The sequence below is a fragment of the Ranitomeya variabilis genome, chromosome 4, assembly GCF_051348905.1.
Source record: "Ranitomeya variabilis isolate aRanVar5 chromosome 4, aRanVar5.hap1, whole genome shotgun sequence".
Lineage (NCBI taxonomy): Eukaryota > Metazoa > Chordata > Amphibia > Anura > Dendrobatidae > Ranitomeya > Ranitomeya variabilis.
In genome coordinates, this window is record NC_135235.1 from 290,131,780 (window position 1) to 290,153,191 (window position 21,412).

The window sequence follows — 21,412 nt, forward strand, 5'->3', positions numbered from 1 at the left end:
GGTCGCTACTCCATCTGTGGATGCACGCACAGAGAAGAGGTAACGACAAGCATAGAGAGATGACCAAGAACTGTCCATAGAGTCCATACATGTAACCAAGGGATCCAGCCAGCATCCTTATATTCTGTGTCCTGTGAGTGGAGTGTTGTCGCACTGGAAATACGTGGAGAAGCAGTGATCTTTTATATGCGTCCATGTAACCAAGGAGTTCCAGCCAGCGTCCTTCATTCAGACTCCAGCCAGGGCAGAATGGGCCTCCTGAGACACAGGGTGGTGCTGAAAGAGGTACTCCAGCACAGTAGAACCCGTTACGCCAGTTGTTACTCTTCAATTACGTATGGAGTTTATTTTCGTAAGGAGCATATGGAATATGCTCTAAGGAAACTGGATGATCGGAAGCCTATCATGTCTGGTTAATTAAGATGGGGGAGGAATGTGAAAAACCAGATTGTATCTTAATTTCCCAGACAGCCATGCTTTTGCAAAAACCAAAAGAACTGGCTTTTTATCTGTATATTGGCTTGTGAATTTAAGTGTTTATGTCTGGTGGGTCAAGAATACAGACTTGCCAACTGATATACTATCTAACATACTGTGTAAAGGTACCTTCACACTGACCAACTTTCCAACGATAACGATAGCGATCCGTGACGTTGCAGCGTCCTGGATAGCGATATCGTTGTGTTTGACGCAGCAGCGATCTGGATCCTGCTGTGATATCGTTGGTCGGAGCTAGAAGGCCAGAACTTTATTTGGTCGTCAGATCGGCGTGTATCGTTGTGTTTGACAGCAAAAGCAACGATGCCAGCAATGTTTTACAATGGTAACCAGGGTAAATATCGGGTTACTAAGCACAGGGCCGCGCTTAGTAACCCGATATTTACCCTGGTTACCATTATAAAAGTAAAAAAAAAACACTACATACTCACCTTCTGATGTCTGTCACGTCCCCCGGCGTCCGCGCTGCTGCTCAGAGCTTCCTGCACTGAATGTGTCAGTGCCGGCCTTAAAGCAAAGCACAGCGGTGACGTCACCGCTGTGCTTTAGGGTCGGCGCTTACACAGTGCAGGGAAGCGGACGCTGGGGGATGCGACAGGCACCGAAATGTAAGTATGTACTGTTTGGTTTTTTTACATTTACACTGGTAACCAGGGTAAACATCGGGTTACTAAGCGCGGCCCTGCGCTTAGTAACCCGATGTTTACCCTGGTTACCCGGGGACCTCGGCATCGTTGGTCGCTGGAGAGCTGTCTGTGTGACAGCTCTCCATCGACCACACAACGACGAAACAGCGACGCTGCAGCGATCGGCATCGTTGTCTATATCGCTGCAGCGTCGCTTAATGTGACGGTACCTTTAGGGTATGTGCACACGTCCGGATTTCTTGCAGAAATTTCCTGAAGAAAACCGGAAATTTTCTGCAAGAAATCCGCATTTTTTTTTTTGCGTTTTTTTTCCGTTTTTTTTCACGTTTTTTTTTATCATTCTGCAAGCGTAATTAGCTTGCAGAATGCTAAAGTTTTCCAAGCGATCTGTAGCATCGCTTGGAAAACTGACTGACAAGTTGGTCACACTTGTCAAACATACTGTTTGACAAGTGTGACCAACTTTTTACTATAGATGCGGCTTATGCAGCATCTATAGTAAAAGATAGAATGTTTAAAAATAATTAAAAAAATAAAAAGATGTTTATACTCACCCTCTGCAGACAGCCGATCTCAGCGGCGTCCGTTCTTATAGATGCCGGTGTGGTTCAGGACCTTCGATGATGTCGCGGCTTGTGATTGGTCGCGTGAGTCACATGAGCGGTCACGCGACCAATCACAAGACAGCGACGTCATCACAGGTCCTGAACCACACCGGCATCTATAGGAACGGAAGAGAAAGCATGCACCGGAGAGGCTGGAACACTTCGGGGGCCATCAGAGGGTGAGTATATCACTATTTTTTATTTTTATTCTTTTTTTTTTACCAATTATATGGTGCCCAGTCCGTGGAGGAGAGTCTCCTCTCCTCCACCCTGGGTACCAACCGCACATAATCTGCTTACTTCCCGCATGGTGGGCATAGCCCTGTGCGGGAAGTAAGCAGATCAATGCACTCCTAGGTGTGCGGAATCCCCGCAATTCCGCATTTTTAATGAACATGTTGCTTTTTTTTCCGCTATGCGATTTTTTCGCGGAAAAAAATGCAACATTTGCACAAAAAATGCGGAATACCCTGTAAATAATAGGAGGCATATGTTAGCGTTTTTTTCGCGTTTTTATCACGTTTTTATAGCGAAAATACGCGAAAAAAACGTGAAAAATACCGAACGTGTGCACATGGCCTTAAGGTACCGTCACACTAAACGCTAGCGATCCGTGACGTTGCAGCGTCCTGGATAGCGATATCGTTGAATTTGACACGCAGCAGCGATCAGGATCCTGCTGTGATATCACTGGTCGTTGATTAAAGTTCAGAACTTTATTTGGTCGTCAGATCGCCGTGTATCGTTTTGTTTGACAGCAAAAGCAACGATACCAGCGATGTTTTACAATGGTAACCAGGGTAAATATCGGGTTACTAAGCTCAGGGCCGCGCTTAGTAACTCGATGTTTACCCTGGTTACCAGTGTAAAATGTAAAAAAACAAACAGTACATACTCACCTTCGCGTCCCCCGGCGTCCGCTTCCTGCACTGACTGAGCGCTGGCCGTAAAGTGAAAGCACAGCACAGCGGTGACGTCACCGCTCTGCTGTTAGGGCCGGCACTCAGTCAGTGCAGGAAGCGGACGCCGGGGGACGCGAAGGTGAGTATGTAGTGTTTGTTTTTTTACATTTTACACTGGTAACCAGGGTAAACATCGGGTTACTAAGTGCGGCCCTGCGCTTAGCAACCCGGTATTTACCCTGGTTACCCAGGGACCTCGGCATCGTTGGTCGCTGGAGAGCGGTCTGTGTGACAGCTCTCCAGCGACCAAACAGCGACGCTGCAGCGATCGGCATCGTTGTCTGTATCGCTGCAGCGTCGCTGTGACGGTACCTTTAGTCTGTAATAGTGACTGTACATTGAGTGTGTTAAGGCCCCGTCTCACTTAGCGATTTACCAACGATCACGACCAGCGATATGACCTGGCCGTGATCGTTGGTAAGTCGCTGTGTGGTCGCTGGGGAGCTGTCACACAGACCGCTCTCCCCAGCGACCAACGATCAGGGGAACGACTTCGGCATCGTTGAAACTGTCTTCAACGATGCCGAAGTCCCCCTGCAGCACCCGGGTAACCAGGGTAAACATCGGGTTACTAAGCGCAGGGCCGCGCTTAGTAACCCGATGTTTACCCTGGTTACCAAAAAAAACAAACACTACATACTCGCCTTTCGGTGTCCAGGTCCCTTGCCGTCTGCTTCCTGCTCTGACTGACTGAGCCGCCGTACACTGAGAGCAGAGCGCAGCGGTGACGTCACTGCTGTGCTCTCACTTCTCACTGTACGGCCGGGAGTCAGTGAGAGCAGGAAGCAGACGGCAAGGGACCTGGACACCGAAAGGCGAGTATGTACTGTTTGTTTTTTTTTACATTTACGCTGGTAACCAGGGTAAACATCGGGTTACTAAGCGCGGCCCTGCGCTTAGTAACCCGATGTTTACCCTGGTTACCAGTGAAGACATCGCTGGATCGGTGTCACACACACCGATTCAGCAATGTCAGCGGGGCCTCAACGACCAAAAAAAGGTCCAGGCCATTCCGACACGACCAGCGATCTCGCAGCAGGGGCCTGATCGCTGGTACGTGTCACACATAGCGAGATCGCTATGGAGGTCGCTGTTGCGTCACAAAACTTGTGACTCAGCAGCGATCTCGCTAGCGATCTCGCTATGTGAGACGGGGCCTTTAAGCTTTGTTTATTGATGTGCTTATATGCTAATAGTGCTACTTAATCTCATCACCATTGTTTACCTTATCTTGATGTTGGACTGAAAGACCCTGGGTAATTCTAAAAATAGCTTACATGCCTTGGGTATAAAAAGACTCAGATCACATCCTGGAGACTGAAGTAAAACAAAGCTACCAGCCAGACATTCTGCAAACCACCCAACAGACCAGAGAAAGGACTGCAGCCAATTCATCATGGCACCATCATGAGGGACACTGATCTATGATTCTATAGGAAACAACCTAGGGGTTTTCGGCTCTTGTTGGAAGAACACAGATCTGATCCAGTGACCATCTCTGAACCATGGATATGTTTGGAGAAAGCCAGGTTTGGGACCCACTGGTTGCCCGGTTCCATGGAGATGGTCAGATAAGCCAGGTGGTGGCTCTCGTGTCAACTGGCTTTGGACCTTGTATGGACTCTATGGACAGTTCTTGGTCATCTCCCTATGCTTGTCGTTACCTCTTCTCTGTGCGTGCATCCACAGATGAAGTAGCGACCCTGGGAGCTCTGACATCATGTCAACTGGCTGTGGACCTTGTATGGACTCTGGACAGTTCTTGGTCATCTCCCTATGCTTGTTGTTACCTCTTCTCTGTGCGTGCATCCACAGATGGAGTAGCGACCCTGGGAGCTCTGACTTCATGTCATACTGGAAATACGTGGAGACGCAGTGATCTTTTATATGCGCCCATGTAACCAAGCCATTCCAGCCAGGGTGGGATTGTTCTGTTTGCTATTGTGTGTTGTGGTTCAATAAAGTATTGCCACACTGTTTTACCTTAACCCTGTGTTGTCTGTGCAGTGTATTGCCCACTGGGAGATAGAGCGGGCGTTCAATGGTATGAGCCGTGGTCCATGCAGTCTTGCTAAAGACAGCCGGGCCAGCGGACAAGAGCACACACTGAACCCGTTTCTCCACACGATATATAACAGATGTAACGGCAGAGTTTTAGATTTTGTACATTTTACCAAATTTACAGAGAACGATATAACAAATACAGACTATAAATGGGATAAACCGGATGTGGGAGAGATATGGTTGCGATATCTGCCACCACATTGATTGCTAGAACGAATTTGGTTGATCTGATTGCCCGGTGGATCTACCATTTCACCCTTGCAGATCCAGATCTGCCTCTCAAGAAGTTGGACACTACAGGGGTTGTTTGTTTTGGTTAACCCCTAAAAGGATAAATACCCCCTTCCTTATCACCCTCCCAACACAGAACCCATGAAAGTCATCAGTTCATGAACTCCCAAAGAAGAGCTGCTCTTTTTAGAGGGTCTCACTGGTGTGGGTAACTGAAGGAGATCCTGTGCTGGGGACCCCCTCTATTACATTCATATTCCCTGGGGGCGTCTAAAGCAGACAACCCCTTTCCCTGCTAGAACCTCCAAATTTCACCAAGGTCGGCACATTACGTGGGGTGGTCAAGCTCAACGTCCTCAGACGCATCAGTAATGGCGCTGATCGTGGCAGCGCAATATTCTTTTATGGAATCTTCTTTATGACATGTTTATGACCTCATAACAGTTTTCATGGATACTACAGGGGCTATTACCTCATTCATTATGAAGTCACCTGTTCTGAAATATTAACCCTTTCGCTACTGGCAATTCACTTCAATACAGAGGCAATTTTACTGCACTTTTTACCAAGCAGGTGCCTTATCATTATTGCGTCTTAGACAGCCTAAAGAAATAGAGGATAGAGATCATAAGTGAATGTTTGTTTTAAAGTGATATGAACTTTTTGAGGTTCTAAGATTCAGCTATAACTAGAACTTTATGCAAAAAAATAATATGGAATATATTTGTAAAATAATAAAATAGGAACTTACATTTCTAGAAATTTCCTAAAATACATCTATTTAAGGTACTGGCTATGCTATAAATGTGTGGGGCAGGCAGGGCCAGGATAAGGTATTTTGTTGCCCTATGCAGATGAAGCCGATAGTGGTCGGCGCTCATAACAAGTGAGAATTTCTGCTACACACAGGCGATCTGATCATCGCCATCGCCTGCGTGTAGCAGAGGCAATCAGAAGATCACAGCTTCTAGTCTCCCAGTGTTTTTAAAAATATTAAAAAAATATATAACAGTTCAAATCACCCCCCCATTCGCCCCATTCAAAATAAAACAATTTTAAAAAAACAACACATGGTATCGCTGCGTTCAGAATTGCCCGATCTATCAAGATATAAAAATAATTAATCTGATCGGTAAACGCGCAGTGAAAACAAAAGAAAAACCAACAGAATTATATTTTTTGGGTCGCCGCAACATTGCATTAAAATGCAATAACGGGCTATCAAAAGATCATATCTGCACCAAAACGGTATAATTAAAAACGTCAGCTCGGCATGCAAAAAAATAAGCCCTCACCCAACCTCACATCCCGAAAAATGGAGTCTTGGAAAATTACACAATTTTTTTTTGTTTAAAAAAACAAACACAAAACTTATTTTTCACCACTTAAATAAAAAAGAACCTAGACATCTTTGGTGTCTATGTACTCATAATGACCTGGAGAATCACAGTGGCAGGTCAGTTTAAGCAATTAGTGAACCTAGCAAAAAAGTCAAACAAAAAACGAGTGTGGGATTGCACTTTTTTTGCAATTTCACTGCACTTGGAATTTTTTTCCCATTTTTAGGTACACGACATGGTAAAACCAATGGTGTTGTTCAAAAGTACAGCTCGTCCCGCAAAAAATAAGCCATCACATGGCCATATTGACAGAAAAGTAAAAAAGTTATGGCTGTGGGAAGAAGGGGAGCGAAAAACAGAAATTAAAAACGAAAGAGGGCAAGGTGTCTAAGGGGTTAAATTATATAGTCACCGCTGCTTCTTCTCCTGTGTTCTGGAGGACTCCCTAGAACTCAAACTCATGTCTCCAGGCTGTTGCTCTACCAATGAGACAAAGTTTATAAGGATACACAGGAGAATTTGGTAATCTTGACCTCTATTGCAGGCACTGAACCCAAACAAAATATACATATCCATATAGATACATTGGATATATAACAATGTATTTCTATGGTCCCTGTATACTGAGATGAAGAAAAATATTTTTTTTGTTCCTATAAAAGTAGTAAAAATAATAATGAGCAATTATATTAGAACCCACAATCTCAACATTTTAGGCAGGAGCCTAAGCTACAGAGTCACAAGCTTTGGCTGGTGATGTCACTCGGAGGCAGATTACATAGAGATACATTGTACACAGAAAAGAATTTTTATGTATTTGCATTCTAGATGGAGAATACGATTTTTTCATCCTATAAAATTGCTAAAAAATAATAATGAAAAACACTTGATAATGAAACAAATATTGTCATGTTTATTATTTAAAAAGAAAACACATTAAAAATCACAAATCAACAAATAATATGGGCGTACTTGGTGTCCCTGTAATTGTAATGATGCGCGCAACACAGCGATCAGATTAATTACAAGGATCAGTAAATGACGTAAAAAGAAATTGCGCTACTGATATTTTTTTCTCTTTTAAACCCATAAAAGTTGTAATAAAACTGTAAGGCCGGCGTCACACTCAGCGTAAGACAATACGGTCCGTTTTTTATGGCCGTAAAAAACGGCCGTAATACGGAGAAATGTTCCCAAAATAGTGGTTCGTATGTCATCCGTGTGTGGCAGGGTGTGTCAGCGTATTTTGCGCATGGCATTCTCCGTATGTAATCCGTATGGCATCCGTACTGCGATATTTTCTCGCAGGCTTGCAAAACCGACATCTAATGGATTTATGTGCTCAAATGTTCGTTAAAACATATACAGTATATATATATATATATATATATATATATATATGTAATTGAGACACATATATATATATATATATATATATATATATATATATTCTGTATTTATATTTAATTCAGCGCGATATATGTGAAAAGCCGGTAATTCAATTACCAGCTTTTCATTTCTCCTTCCCAAACCCGACAGGATATGAGACATGGTTTACATACAGTAAACCATCTCATATCCCCTTTTTTTTGCATATTCCACACTACTAATGTTAGTAGTGTGTATGTGCAAAATTTCGGCGCTGTAGCTGCTAAAATAAAGGGTTAAATGGCGGAAAAAATTGGCGTGGGCTCCCGCGCAATTTTCTCCGCCAGAGTGGTAAAGCCAGTGACTGAGGGCAGATATTAATAGCCAGGAGAGGGTTCATGGTTATTGCCCCCCCCTGGCTACAAACATCTGCCCCCAGCCACCCCAGAAAAGGCACATCTGTAAGATGCGCCTATTCTGGCACTTGGCCACTCTCTTCCCACTCCCGTGTAGCGGTGGGATATGGGTAATGAAGGGTTAATGCCACCTTGCTATTGTAAGGTGACATTAAGCCAGATTAATAATGGAGAGGCGTCAATTCTGACACATATCCATTATTAATCCAATTGTATGAAAGGGTTAAAAAACACACACATTATTAAAAAGTATTTTAATGAAATAAACACACAGGTTGTTTTAATATTTTATTGCTCTCTCAATCCACCTGAAGACCCTCGCTTGGCAAAATAATAAACCAACAATATACATACCTTCTGATGAACTGTCATGTCCCACGAAGTAAATCCAGCTGAAGGGGTTAAATCATTTTACAGCCAGGAGCTGTGCTAAATCACTCACTCGTGCCTGTAAACCCCGGGTGCTGAAAGGAAAGCTGGGTGATCTGTACTTACATTGAGTCGCGGTGAGGCACCCTCTGCTGGATGAACTCATATGAACTCGAGCGTGGGAACTTTTCCAAGGCTCCAGTTCATGAGGACATCCAGCAGAGGGCGCCTCACCGCAACTCAAGGTAACTACAGATCACCCAGCTTTCCTTTCAGTACCGGGGTTTACAGGCACGAGCGAGTGCATTAGCACAGCTCCTGGCTGTAAAATGATTTAACCCCTTCAGATGGATTTACTTTGTGGGACGTGACAGATCATCGGAAGGTATGTATATTGTTGGTTTATTAGTTTTCAGAGCGAGGGTCTTCAGGTGGATTGAGAGAGCAATAAAATATTAAAACAACCTGTGTGTTTATTTCATTAAAATACTTTTTAATAATGTGTGTGTGTTATTTTAACCCTTTCATACAATTGGATTAATAATGGATAGGTGTCAGAATTGACGCCTCCCCATTATTAATCTGGATTAATGTCACCTTACAATAGCAAGGTGGCATTAACCCTTCATTACCCCATATCCCACCGCTACACGGGAGTGGGAAGAGAGTGGCCAAGTGGCAGAATAGGCGCATCTTCCAGATGTGCCTTTTCTGGGGTGGCTGGGGGCAGATGTTTGTAGCCAGGGGGGGCCAATAACCATGGACCCTCTCCTGGCTATTAATATCTGCCCTCAGTCACTGGCTTTACCACTCTGGTGGAGAAAATTGCGCGGGAGCCCACGCCAATTTTTTCTGCCATTTAACCCTTTATTTTAGCAGCTACAGCACCCAAATTTTGCACATACACACTACTAACATTAGTAGTGTGGAATACGCAAAAAAAAAGGGATATGAGATGGTTTACTGTATGTAAACCATGTCTCATATCATGTCGGGTTTGTGAAGGAGAAATGAAAAGCCGGCAACTGAATTACCGGCTTTTCACTAACACCGCTGCATATTTCTCACAAGTCACACTGCTGGTCCGTGTGGAATCCGTATTTTTCTCGCCCCCATAGACTTTCATTGGCGATTTTTTTTGCGCAATACGGTGACAAACGCAGCATGCTGCGATTTTCTACGGCCGTACAAGACCGTATATTACGGATGCGTAATATACGGCAGATATGAGCTGGGCCATAGAGATTCATTGGGCCGTGTGTAATGCGTATTTTACGGACGTATTTTATGCGCTCTTACGTCCGTAAAACTCGCTAGTGTGACGGCGGCCCAATGCTGAGGCCGTGTTCACACGTAGTGTAAATGCTATGTTTTTTTTCTGCAGGTGTCCACACAATGCAGTAACAATCTTCTCAGGTTACTTTGTGTTTTCTGCCTTTCTTTTATGCGTTTTCCCCCTTATTTGATGCAATTTTGGGGAAGATATGAAACAGAGGTTTTATCTTTTTTTTAATAGTACAGAAAAGCTTTTATTCAGTGTTTAAAAATGGAAGTGGTTTTTTTCATGCTTTCTTTTTTTACAAGAAGCCTATAGAGAAAAAATGCACCAAAATTGCAGCGTTCAGCAGGATTTTTTAGACCACAGAGAACGGAGATTTAATGGAATCACATCCACTTTGCTTGGAAATTTACACTCTATTCACATGTAGGGTAAATGCTGCGTATCTTCTGCTGCTTTTTTTGCGCAAAAATTCTGCTGGCCAATGTCCAATTAACTGTCCAAGCAAAGTGGATGTGATTTCATGAGAACTGCGCCCCCTTGTGGTGTGAAGACACAGCTGAACTGTGCGGTTTTGGTGCTTAAAACGCATGATAAAAAAAAACACTTGTAAAAAAAATTGCAGATACTTGATTAAGCGTTTCTGTACTATAAAAAAATACATTAAAAACGCAGCTTCACGTCTGCACCAGAAACGCATCAAATAAAGGGGAGAAGATTTTTATTGTGTATTTTGGTGCGGAATCTGCAGAAAACAAATCACACAGTATATCTGCAATGTGTGAACACGGCCTTACAGATACCAGAAACAGGATGTCGTATAGTGAAGCTACATAAGGATCAAAAAGTTCTGGCGGCTGCGACTGTGAATGAAGGAATAAAAAATAATTCACAGGTTCCAACTAGAGAGGAGCAAGACGCACAGATGACGTTGCACCAGTCCTGGTAATCAAAATCTGCGCCGGGGACACTGAAAGGTTAGAGATTCATGGCCTCCCGCCCAGCCAGCAAGTACCACTGTCCTGGACACTGGACTGGAGATCCGTGAATCCATTCGCTCATCTCTACCGCCAACTGTCCCGGATACAGCAGACAGTCCCTCTGCTGAGCCACTGTCAGTCAGTGCCAGGGACGCGGTTGTAGCTGCCACTGTATACTCAGAGCAGTGACTGAGTCCTCACTGGCTCCGCCCCTGTGGCTGCACGCCAAACTATGCCAGAAGGATTAAAGTTAATTTCCTGCCAGCAGCAGGGCTCTAAGTGCCGGGGTTGGGCATCTTTAGAACACTATGGGTATGTGCACGCGTTGCTTATTTGGCCCTACGGATCCGCAGCAGTTTTCCCTGACTTTACAGTACCATTTAAACCTGTGGAAAACAAAATCCGCAGTGCACATGCTGCGGAAAATTCCGCACGGAAACGCTAACTTTTATTTTCCGCAGCATGTCAATTCTTTGTGCGGATTTACACCTGCTCCTCAATAGGAATCCGCAGGTGTAAAACTGCAGGTGAAATCTGCACAAAAACTGCACTAAATCCGCGGGGCATTTTACCTGCGGATTTTGCAGAATCCGCTCGGAAAAATCCGCAATGGAATCCGCAACGTGTGCACATACCCTAAGCTGTCATAGAAAAAAAACCTGATAGCACTAGGAGTGTCACACAGATGTAAATGTATCCTCAACCTTGGATTATTAGCTGCTGCCTGTTGTGAATTCTGTTGTGGGTTCTGCTCTTGGGCTCCCTCCGGTGGTTATAAGTGGTAGTGCTGCTGTTTGTCCTTCACAGCAGTCATCAGGTGCTTCCACTTTGGACGGGGCTATTTAGTCTGGCTTCACCCTTTAGTGAGTGCCAGTTGTCCATTGTTTTTCTGGAGGATTCACATCTCTGCTTGGTTTCTCCTGCTGGATTGTCCAAATCATCAAAGATAAGTCCTGGCTTTGTTTTTGCAGTCCACATGCGGTGGACTTTATAGTTCAGTGAATTGCTATGTTTTTTCTTGTCCAGCTTTGTCTGTGTAAGGATTTATTCAGCCAAGTTGGAAGCTCTGGAGTCGCAGAGTTATCCCCCATGCCTTTAGTTAGGTGTGGAGATTTTTGTATTCTCTGTGGTGGATTTTTGTAGTATTTTAATACTGACCGCACAGTACTCTGTCCTGTCTTTTCTTTCTAGGTAGCGTGGCCTCCTTTGCTAAATTCTGTTTTCAGTCTGTGTTTGTAATTTCCCTCTCCTCTCACAGTCAATATTTGTGGGGGGCTGTCTTTCCTTTGGGGATTTTCTCTGAGGCAAGATAGTTTTCCTGTTTCTTTCTTTAGGGGTAATTAGTCCTCCGGCTGTGACGAGGTGTCGAGGGAGTGACAGGAACATCCCACGGCTACTTATAGTTGCGGTGTTAAGTTCAGGGTCTGCAGTCAGTATAGAGGCCACCTACTCCAGAGCTCGTCCATGCTGCTCCTAGGCCACCAGATCATAACAGCTGCCCACCTTTGACCTGATTAGTTTTATGATTTTGTCTATGATTACGTCCTTGACTATCCTCCTGACTATGAATTTTGTCGTTGCCTTAGTCCCTCTAGTTCTGACCCTCCCTGCTATACAAATACTCTGCTGCCAACTCGATCCACCGGCCAGGAGCTACTCTGTGGATGTAATTTTTGGACCTATGCAGTGGAGACTGGATCCCTGCACAGGGTGGAAAGAGTGATCCCCAAAGCTTTTTCTGGGACCTTATAAGAGGCTTGACTAGCTCAAAGACTGTCCGTGGAAGCTCTCTTAAAGGGTTGCCAGCTATACCCCATAGTAGATATGGTGTGGCGTGGTTTGATGGTCGTGTTGTGCACACTCTTCTTTCCGTGCACATGTGCTATTTTTTTCAAGTGCTCGTTAGTACCCTAGTAAATTTTCCCATGTCTGCTCATGGATCATTTTCTTAACCGCAAGAAGGTGTTTGTTCATTTTAAGTAGAAGGCAAATATACGTCAAAGAACTGAACATAGATCATTTTGCAACTTGAAGAAAACAGAGCTCTTAAACTGCTGCAAAATTACAGTAAGTGGAAATTTCTTAAGTTCGTAAAGATGGATAAAATGATAGATAGTCCATACCTAATAATTGCGCCATTTAAGAATAATTCGTTTTCTGAACGTAATCTATATTAACCCCTTCCCGACCTGTGACACAGCGTATGCGTCATGAAAGTCGGTGCCAATCCGACCTGTGACGCAGCATATGCTGTGTCACAGAATGATCGCGTCCCTGCAGATCGGGTGAAAGGGTTAACTCCAATTTCACCCGACCTGCAGGGACAGGGGGAGTGGTACTACAGCCCCCCCCCCCCCGTGGCTACGATCACTCTGATTTGGCTGTTGAAAGTGAAACAGCCAATCAGAGCAATCTGTAATATTTCACCTATGAAAATTGGTGAAATATTACAATCCAGCCATGGCCGATGCTGCAATAGCATCGGCCATGGCTGGAGACCCCGATCTGGCCCCCCCACGACTGACGGCGGCGATCTGCAGCCGCCGTCATTGTTCCCTACCCCTCCGTCCTGTCCTAAGCACCTTCCTCTCCCCTCTGCCCCTCCGCCCCTCCACCCCTCCCCCGTCCTCCACTCCCCCATCCTCCCCTCCGCCCCCCCCCCCGCTGTCCGATCGCACCCCCCCATACTTACCTAGTCCCAGTGTCCCTCCCGGTGTCCTCGGTCTTTTCGCATGGGCGCCGCCAATTTGGAAAATGGCGGGCGCATGCACAGTGCGCCCGCCGAATCTGCCGGCCGGCAGAATCGTTCCCTGTACATTTTGATCGCTGTGAATCTTGATAGGTTCTATCACAGCGATCAAAATAAAAAAATAGTAAATAACCCCCCCTTTATCACCCCCATAGGTAGGGACAATAATAAAATACAGAAAATATATTTATTTTTGTTTTTCCATTAGGGTTAGGGGTAGGGTTAGGGGTAGGGTTAGGGTTGCACTTAGGGTTAGGGTTGCACTTAGGGATAGGGTTGCACTTAGGGATAGGGTTGCTCTTAGGGTTAGGATTGCACTTAGGGCTAGGGTTGCACTTAGGGCTAGGGCTAGAATTAGGGTTAGGGTTAGAATTAGGGTTAGGGTTGCAATTAGGGTTAGGGTTACAATTAGGGTTAGGGTTGCACTTAGTGTTAGGGTTGCACTTAGTGTTAGGGTTGCACTTAGGGTTAGGGTTGCACTTAGGGTTAGGGTTGCTCTTAGGGTTAGGATTGCACTTAGGGCTAGGGTTGCACTTAGGGCTAGGGCTAGAATTAGGGTTAGGGTTAGAATTAGGGTTAGGGTTGCAATTAGGGTTAGGGTTACAATTAGGGTTAGGGTTACAATTAGGGTTAGGGTTAGAATTAGGGCTAGGGTTGGAATTAGGGTTAGAATTAGGCTATGTGCACACGGTACGGATTTGGCTGCGGTTCCGCAGCGGATTGGTCGCTGCGGATTCGTAGCAGTTTTCCATCACGTTTACAGTACCACGTAAACCTATGGAAAACCAAATCCGCTGTGCCCATGGTGCGGAAAATACAGCACGGAAACGCTGCATTGTATTTTCTGCAGCATGTCAATTCTTTGTGCGGATTCCGCAGCGTTTTACACCTGCTCCATAATAGGAATCCGCATGTGAAATCCACACAAAAAACACTGGAAATCCGCGGTAAATCCGCAGGTAAAGCGCAGTTCATTTTACCTGCAGAATTTTCAAAAACGGTGCGGAAAAATCCGCACACAAATGCGCAACGTGGGCACATAGCCTTAGGGTTAGGGTTGGAATTAGAGTTAGGGTTGGAATTAAGGTTAAGACTAGGGTTAGGGGTGTGTTGCGGTTAGGGTTGGGATTAGGGTTAGGGGTGTGTTGGGGTTAGTTTTGGAGTTAGAATTGAGGGGTTTCCACTGTTTAGGCACATCAGGGGGTCTCCAAACGCGACATGGCGCCACCATTGATTCCAGCCAATCTTGCGTTGAAAAAGTCAAATGGTGCTCTCTCCTTTCCGAGCCCCGACGTGTGCCCAAACAGTGGTTTGCCCCCACATATGGTGTACCAGCGTACTCAGAACAAACTGGACAACAACTTTTGTGGTCAAATTTCTCCTGTAACCCTTGGGAAAATAAAAAATTGCGGGCTAAAAAATTATTTTTGAGGAAAATATGATTTTTTATTTTCACGGCTCTGCATTATAAACTTCTGTGAAGCACTTGGGGGTTCAAAGTGCTCACCACACATCTAGATAAGTTCCTTTGGGGGTCTGTTATGATCTGGTGGCCTAAGAGCAGCATGGGACGTACTCTGGAGAAGGTGGTACCTGTACTGACCGCAGACCCTGAACCTAACACCGCAACTAGAAGTAGCCGTGGAATGTACCTAGCGCTCCCTAGACATCTCGACACAGCCGGAGGACTAATTACCCCTAGAGATAGAAAAGGGAAAACTATCTTGCCTCAGAGAAAATCCCCAAAGAACAGGCAGCCCCCCACAAATATTGACTGTGAGAGGAGAGGGAAAAAACATACACAGACTGAAATGAGAATTTAGCAAAGGAGGCCACTTCTAGCTAAATAGAAAGGAAGGACAGAGTACTATGCGGTCAGTATTAAAAACTAGAAAATATCCACCACAGAAAATACAAAAACTCCACAGCTAACTAAAGATATGGAGGGTATATCTGCATCTCCAGAGATACCAGCTTGGCTAAAAAAATCCTAATACAGACCAAGCTGGACAAGACAAAACATAGAAAGGAACTGAACAATAAGACCACAATATGTGGACAGCAAATCAAGGCCAGACTTATCTTTGTTGAAAAGAACTGCAAAGCAGAAGGAACCAGGCAGGGATGTGAATCCTCCAGGAACAATGGACAACTGGCACTGACTAAAGGGTGAAGCAAGACTAAATAGCCCTGTCCAAATTGCTAAAGGTGAAAACACCTGATAAATGCTGTGATTCAGAGACAGCAGCGCTACCACTTACAACCACCGGAGGGAGCCCAAGAAAAGAATTCACAACAGTACTCCCCCCTTGAGGAGGGGTCACCGAACCCTCACCAGAGCCCCCAGGCCGATCCGGACGAGCCAAATGAAAGGCACGAACCAAATCATCAGCATGAACATCAGAGGCAACAACCCAAGAATTATCCTCCTGGCCATAACCCTTCCATTTGACAAGATACTGAAGCCTCCGCCTCGAAAAACGAGAATCCAAAATCTTCTCAACCACATACTCCAACTCCCCATCAATCAACACCGGGGCAGGAGGATCAACAGAGGGAACAATGGGCACCACATATTTCCGCAACAAAGATCTATGAAAAACATTATGGATGGAAAAAGAGGCTGGAAGGGCCAAGCGAAAAGACACTGGATTGATAATCTCAGAAATCCTATAAGGGCCAATAAACCGAGGCTTAAACTTAGGGGAAGAAACCTTCATAGGGACATGACGGGAAGACAACCAGACCAAATCCCCAACCCGAAGCCGGGAACCAACACAGCGACGACGGTTAGCAAAACGCTGAGCCCCCTCCTGAGACAACACCAAATTGTCAACAACATGAGCCCAAATTTGCTGCAACCTGTCAACCACAGAGTCCACCCCAGGACAATCAGAAGGCTCAACCTGCCCTGAAGAAAAACGAGGATGAAAACCAGAGTTACAAAAGAAGGGTGAAACCAAGGTAGCAGAACTAGCCCGATTATTAAGGGCAAACTCGGCCAATGGCAAGAAAGCCACCCAATCATCCTGATCAGCAGACACAAAGCATCTCAAATAAGTTTCCAAAGTCTGATTAGTTCGCTCGGTTTGGCCATTTGTCTGAGGATGAAATGCGGAAGAAAAAGACAAATCAATGCCCAGCCTAGCACAAAAGGCCCGCCAAAACCTAGAAACAAACTGGGAACCTCTATCGGACACAATGTTCTCCGGAATGCCATGCAAACGAACCACATGCTGAAAAAAACAACGGAACCAAATCAGAAGAGGAAGGCAACTTAGGCAAAGGTACCAAATGAACCATCTTAGAAAACCGGTCACAAACCACCCAGATTACTGACATCCTCTGGGAAACTGGAAGATCCGAAATAAAATCCACAGAAATATGCGTCCAAGGCCTTTCAGGGACCAGCAAAGGCAAAAGCAACCCACTAGCGCGGGAACAGCAAGGTTTGACCCGCGCACAAGTCCCACAGGACTGCACAAAAGAACGCACATCCCGTGACAAAGAAGGCCACCAAAAGGACCTACCAACCAAATCTCTGGTACCAAAAATCCCAGGATGACCGGCCAACACAGAACAATGAACCTCCGAAATCACTTTACTAGTCCATCTGTCAGGAACAAACAATTTCCCCACTGGACAGCGGTCAGGTTTATCAGCCTGAAATTTGTGAAGAACCCGTCGTAAATCACCCCCTCCTTCAGAATACCGACCGGCTCAAGGACCCCAGGAGAATCAGGCAAAAAGCTCCTAGAGAGGGCATCAGCCTTAACTGTTATGGTTTCCAACTGTTATGGTTTCCAATGGCAAGGAAACATCAGAAGCATAGAATAAACGGACAAGCTCTCGGGTGATGGAAACTAGAGCTGACCGCGATGCTAAACCTACACACCACACTAGAAGTAGCCAGGGGGCATTCCTGCGTGTCTCTAGATGCCGCGCGCCAGCCGGAGAACTAACTATCCCTGGTAGAAGAAAACACAGTCCTGGCTTGCCTCCAAAGAATGTCCCCACAGGAGATAGCAGCCCCCCACATATAATAACGGTGAGAGCAGATGAAAAGACACACGTAGTATGAAAGCAGATTTAGCACAGAGAGGCCCGCTAACTAAATAGCAGAAAGATACAACAGAGGACTTCGCGGTCAGCTGCAAAACCCTTCAAAACACCATCCTGAAATTACCTTAACTCATGTGACAACTCATGCCACTGGAGTGGTAATTTCAGCCCAACAAGAGCTTCCAGCTGCAGAGATTCACATAAGTGCAAACTGGACAAAACATACAAAAATAGACTTAAGGACTAAAGTGTCCAACTTAGCTGAGCAGAAAACTGGGAGCAGGAACATGCAACAGAATCACTCTGGATACATTGATGGCCAGCATTAGAATGACTGAGGAGCAAGGTTAAATAGGATACTCCCACATCCTGATAGGAACAGGTGAACTGAGAAGGCAAAGCTTGCAGGACACCAGTACCACAAGAGACCACCGGGGGAGCCCACGAACCGAATCACAACAGTACCCCCCCCTTAAGGAGGGGGCACCGAACCCTCACAAGAACCACCAGGGCGATCTGGATGAGCCCTATGAAAGGCACGGACCAAATCAGAAGCATGAACATCAGAAGCTGTAACCCAAGAATTATCCTCTTGACCGTAGCCCTTCCATTTCACCAGATATTGAAGTCTCCGTCTGGAAACACGGGAGTCCAAGATTTTCTCCACCACGTACTCCAATTCATCGCCAAAAGCTCCCGATTACCGACGTCATAATTTCGCTCGGCGGGCGAAAATTTTCGAGAAAAGAACGCACAAGGTCTCATCACTGAACAATCTGAACTTTTCTGCGACAAAACCGCCCCCGCTCCGATCTCGGAAGCATCAACTTCCACCTGAAAAGGAAGAGAAACATCAGGCTGGCACAACACCGGAGCAGAAGAAAAACGGCGCTTAAGCTCCCGAAAGGCCTCCACAGCAGCAGGAGACCAATCTGCAACATCAGCACCCTTTTTAGTCAAATCAGTCAAAGGCCTGACAACGCTAGAAAAACCAGTTATGAATCGACGATAAAAGTTAGCAAAGCCCAAAAATTTCTGAAGGCCCTTAAGAGAAGTCGGTTGCGTCCAGTCACAAATAGCCCGAACCTTCACAGGATCCATCTCAATAGAAGAGGGGGAAAAAATGTATCCCAAAAAAGAAATCTTCTGAACCCCAAAAACACACTTTGAACGTTTAACAAACAGAGAATTGGTCCGCAAAACCTGAAAAACCCTCCTAACTTGTTGAACATGAGATTCCCAGTCATCCGAAAAAATCAAGATATCGTCCAAATACACAATCATAAATTTATCCAGATATTCACGGAAAATATTGTGCATAAAAGACTGAAAGACCGAAGGGGCATTTGACAGACCAAAAGGCATCACCAAATACTCAAAATGGCCCTCGGGCGTATTAAATGCGGTTTTCCACTCATCCCCCTGCTTAATTCGCACCAAATTATACGCACCGTGAAGATCAATCTTAGAGAACCACTTCGCCCCCTCAATGCGAGCAAATAAATCTGTCAGCAACGGCAAAGGATACTGATACTTGACTGTGATCTTATTCAAGAGTCTATAATCAATACAAGGTCTCAAAGAACCATCGCTTTTAGCTACGAAAAAGAACCCCGCTCCAAGAGGAGACGAAGAAGGACGAATATGTCCCTTTTCCAAGGACTCCCTAATATACTCTCGCATGGCAGCATGTTCAGGTACAGACAGATTGAATAGACGACCCTTAGGAAATTTACTGCCAGGGATCAAATCTATGGCGCAATCGCAATCTCTGTGAGGAGGAAGAGAATTAAGAGTAGATTCCTCAAAAACCTCACGATAATCAGACAAAAACTCAGGAATTTCAGAGGGAATAGATGAAGCAATGGAGACCAAAGATGTGTCCCCATGATTTCCCTGACATCCCCAGCTTAGTACAGACATTGTTTTCCAGTCAAGGACTGGGTTATGAGTTTGCAACCATGGCAATCCCAGCACCAACACATCATGTAGATTATACAGTACAAGGAAGCGAATCACCTCTTGATGGTCTGGAGTCATACGCATAGTCACTTGTGTCCAGTATTGTGGTTTATTACTAGCCAATGGTGTAGAATCAATACCCTTTAAAGGTATAGGAACTTCCAGAGGCTCTAGATCAAACCCACAGCGCCTGGCAAAGGACCAATCCATAAGACTCAAAGCGGCGCCAGAATCCACATACGCATCCGCAACAATAGAAGATAACGAACAAATTAGAGTTACAGACAAAATAAACTTGGACTGCAAAGTGCCAATAGCAGAGGATTTATCAACTTTCTTTGTTCGTTTAGAGCATGCTGATATAACATGAGTAGAATTTCCACAATAGAAGCACAAATGATTTTTGCGCCTATAAATCTGTCGTTCGCTTCTGGACAGAAAGCTATCACATTGCATACTCTGTGGTGCCTCTTCAGAAGACACCGCCAACTGGTGCACAGGTTTGCGTTCCCGTAAACGCCGATCAATCTGAATTGCCATTGTCATGGACTCATTCAGACCAGTAGGCGCAGGAAACCCCACCATGACGTCCTTTACAGCATCAGAGAGACCTTCTCTGAAAATTGCCGCCAGAGCGCACTCATTCCACTGAGTAAAAATTTTCGAAATTTTTGGCAATATATTTCGGCTTCATCTTGCCCCTGAGAGAGGGCTATTAGGGCTTTCTCAGCCTGAATCTCCAAATTTGGTTCCTCATAAAGCAACCCCAAAGCCAGAAAAAACGCATCCACATTGAGCAACGCAGGATCCCCTGGTGCCAATGAAAATGCCCAATTTTGGGGGTCACCCCGCAGTAAAGAAATAACAATTTTTACTTGCTGGGCAGGATCTCCAGCAGAATGAGATCTCAGCGAAAGAAACAATTTACAATTGTATTTAAAATTTAGAAAACAAGATCGATCTCCAGAAAAAAACTCCGGTATAGGAATTTTAGGTTCAGACCGAGGAGCATGTAACAAAAAATCTTGTATATTCTGAACTTTAAAGGCAAGATTATTCAAATTGGTAGCCAGACTCTGGGGATCCATATTTCAACAGATAAAGTCTGAGCCATTCAGGGGTTAAGAGGAGAGGAAAACAGGAGACTGCAATTAGAGCTGGAGTGCAACTTCAGAGGAAGGAAAAAAAAAAAAAAAAAGGTTTCACACAGTTCCTTTTCTCTCCTGCTTCAGCCTATAGATTAAACATTTGGGCTGGCCATACTGTTATGGTTTCCAACTGTTATGGTTTCCAATGGCAAGGAAACTTCAGAAGCATAGAATAAACGGACAAGCTCTCGGGTGATGGAAACTAGAGCTGACCGCGATGCTAAACCTACACACCACACTAGAAGTAGCCAGGGGGCATTCCTGCGTGTCTCTAGATGCCGCGCGCCAGCCGGAGAACTAACTACCCCTGGTAGAAGAAAACACAGTCCTGGCTTGCCTCCAGAGAATGTCCCCACAGGAGATAGCAGCCCCCCACATATAATAACGGTGAGAGCAGATGAAAAGACACACGTAGTATGAAAGCAGATTTAGCACAGAGAGGCCCGCTAACTAAATAGCAGAAAGATACAACAGAGGACTTCGCGGTCAGCTGCAAAACCCTTCAAAACACCATCCTGAAATTACCTTAACTCATGTGACAACTCATGCCACTGGAGTGGTAATTTCAGCCCAACAAGAGCTTCCAGCTGCAGAGATTCACATAAGTGCAAACTGGACAAAACATACAAAAATAGACTTAAGGACTAAAGTGTCCAACTTAGCTGAGCAGAAAACTGGGAACAGGAACATGCAACAGAATCACTCTGGATACATTGATGGCCAGCATTAGAA